The following is a 7,950-nucleotide window of genomic DNA, read 5'->3' as shown; positions in this document are numbered from 1 at the left end:
TGTACTAAAGAAGCTCTTCAAGCGGCCAGACCAAGATTCATCAATCAAGATGTTGAAAACATTACACTGAGAGTGAAATATTAAATGTCAGTCCTCAACCAAGCCGGGGGGTAAAAAATCTAAACTTGAATGGACTTAAATACTAATATATAATTTTTATTTTACTGATGATGTAACATCTGCAGAAAGAACATAATTAATCCTTGTAGTTAATAAGAAAAATATTTATATCATCTCTCTCAAAAAACTGTGCTAGATTCAAACTCTTATAAATTGAATTCTGTTCCTATATCTCGATGAGCATTTCAGATTTGAAGCCACAGCTCATAGCCAACCCCACTTAAATAGGGAGCAAAAAAAAGAATAGATGATGAATTGATAATTCTTGTGGGAGAATTGATTCGGCTAGCAATATGCTTAATTCCCATCATTGAGCTGCATATCATTTTTAATGCAACTTAGATTTTATTCAAGTTAATAAAGGCATCAAACATTCAAGAGAACCCAGTACCTGGAAGAATATTACCCAGTGCAATCTGGAAGAATAATCCACGGTAAAAAGAATTAGGTAAATGCCAACATTGGTCTTCTAAGATTTTCTCAATTGGAAGGAGAATTAACAAAGTGGAGCTTACTCTACTAGAATCATCAAAAGATGGATAAGTAACTTCGCTCTTGTAAGAATTTTCACAGAATGTGTTGAAATGTTTGAAGATATGTGTAGGATGAAGGAAGGCCCCACCGCAACCATTTACAAGTAAATGCTGGACATGAACAGGCTTATCTGAGTTAACACAAGAATGCTGCATGTAGTACGGTTCTAATCTCCAGCCATACGAAGCTTACATCTGCCTTTCAAGTAGTCACGAATTATGTGTGATACATTTATCCCACTATTACTATTCCAGTACCAATCAAGAAGCTAATTAGGCTCATGTGTCATGATGATGACCGAGTCATTTTCGCCAACCTGAAAAACTTTTCCAAATCTCGAGTAAACAACTAATATCCATTTTAATGTCCTTTTTTGCAATTTAAGGAACTTGATACTGTGTCTGGATTGAGGGGTGCGCTCCCCTTACATTTGGAAGACTGAAGTAAAACATCATGGAATGATTTGCAACCAAAAAAAAAAAAAAATCCGCCTTCTGTTCTAGGTTGAAAGCTATTTGTATTGACATGGGATGAAATGGCTAAAAAAAGCATTAGCTATTTTAAAAAATGTATAAGGGAGCAAAAGAAGTAAAGTTACCTTGGACTGACATAACTCCACAAAAAACTTGAACTGATAAACATCAATGTCACTATGAAGAGCCTAATCAAGACCAAAAACCCACCAGCCTCTTGGAAGTTGCAAAGCAAAGTAACTCTTTTTCTGAGGAAGAAACCAACCACCCAACCAACTCTTATGACATATGTACCTCATAAAAGTGTGAAGCCCATCAAACCAATCTGTGGAAAATTATCAGATTATGAAAAATAAATATCCATTACGAGAGTATGACACTAAATCTTCAGTCTGAAGATGACTACCAACCATGATTTCCAGGAATAACAAAAGACTGAGGCCCCTTGTATTTCTTCAGTTCTGTTACTCCATAAGGAAGCTCCGGTTTGTTAATTGCTATCTGTTCAGCTTTGTAAGAAGATGGGGGCTGAAGAGCATACTCAAATGGGCAGAAAAGGCGTCTCTCATATGTAAATGCAGAAGGATTAGGATACCTGTTATAAGTTGTAAAAATTATATACATGTAAAAGAGAAAAGTTCATTGCAAATACATTGTCTATCCGAGAGAAACAATGGACTACAAGAGCACACTCCTTTTCATGAAAAACATAGAATGAAGCAGTCACTTCTCATCCAGCCGCATACAAAAAGGAATAATCCTCATTATGCCTGAAAAATATAGTTTAAGAAAAATGTGAGGAAGCGTAATTGGATTAGTAGACTGAATAACCAAGAAAATCCCTGACGAATGTCTTTCTAGTTGAATCTTTTTGATAAAATTATTCAAAGACAAAGAACTTCTTGGTGTATGCAGCCCACAACTTATAAATTAAGATACATGAAAAGGAAACATAACAAGGTTTTTTAGCTTATTAATTGCAGAATAGACCGAATGACCCCAAAAAAAAGGTGCAAAAAATGTTTTGAAGTTCATGCATTCACCAGCACTAGAAGATTTACGATATAAATGCTTCCACAATTGCGGGCCAACTTTGAGACAACAAAAAGGACTCCTGATTCCGTATACAAAGAAACTAGAAAGAAAGCAAAACAACTAGAAGAACTTACGCAAGATCCCCTCCAATAAGAAGTAAGTCTCCATGAGGCAGGTATTTCTTGGAGCCTCCGCATTTAACTTTAAGGGAAGGCCTGGGCCAAAAGTCGAGCCACGGCATATGTTGAGTTTCCACCATCACCTGTCTCTGCCATGAAATCAAACCAGAGCTCGTCTTTATTACCAAAATGGTCATACAAAAGATCGCCACTTTTAGCATCATCAGGTGTCTTGTTCATCACAGCCTGGTCATAGAAAATATTATAGAAAGTTTAACTTTAATAATAGTTCAGAAAAAGGAACATGTCAAGGGAAGATAGAGGATATGTAACAAAATTTTAAAATATGGGAAGACCAAGTAAGGAACTTCAATTGCCATCAACAAACATACTTAGACTTCTGCTTAAATTAAACATTTAAACAAAAACATTACGCTAAAGAAAAGTATGAGGAGAAAGAAGTAGAAAATCCTGAAAGCATACCTGCATCATGCGCATATCAAATCGACCAACAAAAAGGGTAACTGATACCATGAGATCAAATACTGTTTTAAATAAATCAGTTGATGTCCTGCAACATTATATCCATCAAAGTAGTAGTCAGCACGAGGAGAACCACGTATCCATATCCACTAAATCCTGGAGCGAGAAGTGCCTACCCTGAATACCATGGAACCATATCCATGAAATCAGGCTTCATTTGTTTCTTCAACTGCTCATATTCTGATATTGAGAGAGGGTGGGTGAGAGCCCAGATGTCATTTTCCCAAGTGGTAAGTTATGAATCAAATTTATAAAAGCATGAGAGAAAAATCAATACACAGCGATTAGGTATTGCTGAGGAAAATTGTAGATGATAACCATTCTTAAAATACTAGCACTTTTGCAAGCAGACAAAATGAAAAGTAAGCAAATTGAAATAGCAAAATAATTAAGAAGTTCCTCTACTTCGGAGATTTCAACTTCACAAGAAACAAAAAAGAAGGATGATAAGCATGTACCCTGTTGACCTCTCCACCACGTAATTTTCCATATAAAGACATATAAATGTTGCCCATAACGAAAATATGGGGGATATTTCATCTGAAGAACCATCACAGGTTCCGTTGCAAGCCAACTGGAAATTGGACATTACAAATATCAGCACAATAACATCAATACAGCTAATAGAAGGATAGCCAAACAGTAGAAAGAGAAATTTTACCTCTCCATAAATAACCCATTTAGAAAAAAAGGGGTAATCATTGGCAGATCCAACTGAAGCAAACCAAGATGAACACATTTGGTCCTTCCATTCATGTATTCGAAGGAGCTTCGACACAAAAGCATTTCTTTCATGTTTCTTCCACATCGAGAAGAACCAAGATTTTTTGCGATCACAAGATTTTCTCCTCAGAAAAGCACGATTACCACAGTGACTATAGAAAACACAACAAACTATGCTAATGACCTGCATGAGGGCAATACTGAGCACCATTAACCATGCTATATGTAAATTTTTCCTGCAGCAAACTCATCATGAGCACTTACGAAACAGTTTTGGATGATTGTCAGGATTTCTGGTCGCTTTCCGGCCACACGAGTAACGAGACCAACATACCAGAGGCCAAGAAATATGATATGGAACACAAGGAGAAAAAGGACAGACGAAATATATATAGCTAGGATTAAAGAGAGATTCATCCTCAAATCAACTCCCATTGACTGGAAACTCGGAAGATGGTACAAAGCTGCCACAAAAATCCAAGCAATATACGTGCAGTATTCATACAACAATTCTATTTCTTATAACAGTCATAACAACTAGAGTGAAAAAACTGAACTATTTAGAATGAAGTGAAAGAACACATACCAACGACTAAAATTTGAATAGCTTTGTAATAGCCCCAGATAAAAAAAAATCTGCACTGTTCCCTCACCGCCTCACTTATGTTGGTGATTTTTTTTCACCGTCTCACCACCGCCTCTCAACAGTATAAAAGAGGAGGAAAGGGGAGAAGAAAAAAAAAGAAAGAAAAGAAAAGAGAGAAACAGAGGGGAAAAAAAGAAGAAGAAGACGAAGAGGAGGAAGGAGGAAAAGAAAAGGGGGACTTCATCAAAAAATCAAGCTAATCGAAAGGTATAATCACTCCCTTGTTTGATTTCTTTGATTTCTTAAGTAATTGGAACGAAGAAAAAAAAAATATTACTAACCTAGATCCGGGGGAGGGGGCTGTCGTCGGCCGCTCCTAGTCCCCGACGTTTCCCGTCGTCCTCTTGCCACCATGGAGAGAAAGAGAAGTACGAGAGAGGGAGAGGGAGAGAGAGAGAGAGAGATTGAGACGAAAAGAGAGAGGGGAGAAGAAGAAGAAAAAAAAAAAGAATAAAATGAGCAGAGAAGAGGAACGGAGAGGAGAAGAAGAAGAGGGAGAGAGAAAAAGGAGGAAATAAAATAAAATAGAAAAATTATTTTGGGACCCCTAAAAGATTATTAGTTTGTATATGGGTCCAAAAAGATAAAAATAAATGAAAATATCTATAAGGACCCTGTTATTCAGTAAATTGCAACTAGACCCAGAAAAATTTGAACTTAGTTAGAAATTAAGCTGGGTAAATTTCTAAAAATTAGAAAAGAAACCTACATGAAACCTATTTGTGGATAAACTGTTATTTGATCTGATTGATTTTAAACTTTGCAGTGATTATCCTATAATATGTATTGTCCTGAATTAACATTAGTCTTAAATATTTATATTATAGGTTCAGACTGATATCAGGAAAAGTAATATTTTGAGGAAGCAATACTCATTAGAGGTGAGTTCATTTCTCACTAGTATTTTATAATATAAATTGCATGAGTTTTATATTTGATTTATCTTGTGATAAAAAAAATATGTCTTTTCAGGAATATAAAGATTTGACCTGTTTCTGTTACGGTCTATCCTATAATACGATGTAGCCTCGTACAATATATGAAAAGCTAATTTGATCTTTATGTAAAATATGAAAAATAAATTTGGCTCTCGTGCAATTTTCAAAGAATTATGGACTTTGTTTTATCTTAATGTTTTTTGATGAAGTATTTGGAAAGTGTTTCAACAGTTTAACGGATTCAAAGATTTTTCGTGACTTAGTATCGGATAAAAGAAAAAAGTAAATATCCGTAAACTGTTTTAATAGAAATGAGGAGCTTTACCTTGTCGATTTCATTTGAAATTATCTGCAAATTCTGATATGCAAAGTATTTACCTTGTCGATTTCATTTGAAATTATCTGCAAATTCTGATATGCAAAGTATTACTCATTTTACATGTGATCTCGATATTTTCAAATCCTCAAATAGTCCACTATGGATTGTTTCTGCCTGCCATATGGTGAATGCACCTTTATTTGACCCTTCTCTTTTGGCCCTTCTGAAATTTGTTCTGGCCTATCTGTATTTGACCAGTAACCTATGACAGTGTTAGGTACATTCTATTCTCGGAAATTATCTGTTATCTGATGCGGATTACGCATTCCCATGCTACTGGGCTATAATCCGTAGCCTTAGTGTGACATATGAGGTGATTGTTGTGTCTCATGAATTACTAGCCGAAAATATGGAGCTAAGTGCTATACGGGGCTAAGTGCTACACCGTATGGATGCGGTGGGAGCCACCTCTAGAGCTTGTAGGAGTCACCTCTAGAGTCCACATCACCTGGCAGTAATAGATTTGTGATTTTGAGATTTGAGCGTGAGTTTGAAGAATACGATTCATCGAGATTTAAGATTCTGACAATTGACTGTAAAATTGAGAAAATAATAGTCCTCTGGTTTTGTACCCAATTTAGTAACTTCTTTTCTTGTTAATATTTACCTTGATTCGAAAGGGTCTGATTTTAATAAAATGTTACAGTATATTCAGTTACACATAAGAAAGAAAATATAACTGTTATATTCTTTCGTGTAGATGACAATATTATGATATTTGGATCATATTTTGCTATTTTTAAATTCCTGGAGCAAAACTTATAATTCGTTATTCTGAGAATTATTCTTATTATTATTTTGTTAGTTATCTAGGAACTCTAGTGGGAAATGTTCTCACTGAGTTTTTTTTTAGCTTACTCCGTTGTTTTTCAAATTTTTTTCAGATCTGAGTTAGAAAAGTGGAAAAAAAAATTAGATCGTGGGCATGGTTGAGAAGTGCTTAATTGCCAGTGGTGATATGTTCAGCAAAAAGAATGTTTTGCGCTGTAAATATTTATAACGGTAAAGGTTGTGGAATGTAAGTAACATTTATAAGTATATATATATAGATGCTCTGACTTCTATCATCAGCAGGTTTATGAACATTTTGAGATAAACTATGTGATATGAAGTGTCAGGCTTGACCCGTACATAAGACTTGTCTCGTGCACGGGTCGCTGCTGTCGTGCACCCCGTATAATATGAGATTTCGCTGCAGTTTCGGGGCGTGACAAGCTTGGCTTTATAGTCTTCTTAATAAACGGAGATGAGAAAAAAATAGAAAAATCCAATCAAGCAGAAATACATGGACCACCATTTGATGCTATTGTCTAGTTCTTGTATGAGGGTGTGGATATTATCAGATGATATGAAGAATAGGCATCCCACTACCACTGCAAAAAGAGCATGACGAGAATGCTCATGTGGATAGGGATACGTATGAGTGAATATTGCACTGACACTCTCCATTTTGAGGGTATCAAACAAATTCTTGTTCTTCCCCATTGAACTATTCTTGTTCTTCCCCATGGAACTAACACTAGTGTTCACTTGATGCCCTTCTCATACACTCCCTATAGTAGCTGGCAAGAAAATGGTGACTGAAAAGTACCACATAAACTGAATATAAAAATACAAAAATTGTAAGATCTCATCCATCTCGAACAAGATGAATAGTCGTTGCTTTCATGCTACATGAAATGGTTGTCTAAAAGAATAAAAATAAGGAGAAAAACTAATATACGATAGAGACTCATTCTTGACATAAGAAATAAAATTTTGGCAAATGCATAACCACATTACCCACATATAAAACAAAAGGTTTAAAATTGATTCTTTTTTTTTAAATGTTTAAAATTGATTGGCGAGCATGTATCAACGATGTAGTGAGTACAAAGAGAAATACCACACCCTTCTAAGAATTAGAACAATCTTACATTTTCGGCGAGACATCTATGTGGAGTTTAGTTTTGCAATTATTTATTTTCTATATATTAATTTTTTTAATCTGTCAAGCACAATTCTGTATGCATCATGATATGACGAAGAAAGAAAACATAGGAGAAAGGAAAAGAACAATTTTTTAAAACAGACCCTTTCAAATTTTTATTTTTCAAAATCGACCCTGTTTTTTTTTATTTACCAAAACCGACCCGTTTTTTTGATTAGCAGCCTAATCACATTCCTAAATAGTCGGGGTTGCCAAACCCGACTATTTAGGACTTAAATTTGTATGGTTTAAGGCTTCTAATTAGGGTTTAACAACCTCCTAAATAGTCGGGGTTGACAACCCCGACTATTTAGGAATGTGATTAGGCTGCTAATCAAAAAAACGGGTCGGTTTTGGTAAATAAAAAAAAACAGGGTCGATTTTGAAAAATAAAAATTTGAAAGGGGCTGTTTTGAAAAATTGTTCAAAGGAAAAACACCACCATCACCGCTGAGGCCAACAAAAGAAGAC

General features: G+C 35.3%; 1 pseudogene; it reads right to left on the bottom strand.

Annotated features, from left to right (window-relative positions):
• The window catches only part of LOC109835485, a 39,087-nt pseudogene continuing 31,553 nt past the window's right edge, over positions 417-7,950 (bottom strand).

Source organism: Asparagus officinalis, chromosome 3, assembly GCF_001876935.1.
Source record: "Asparagus officinalis chromosome 3, Aspof.V1, whole genome shotgun sequence".
Taxonomy (NCBI): Eukaryota; Viridiplantae; Streptophyta; class Magnoliopsida; order Asparagales; family Asparagaceae; genus Asparagus; species Asparagus officinalis.
Note: the sequence above shows the minus strand (reverse complement) of the source record. Positions and strands in the feature narration are given on the sequence as shown.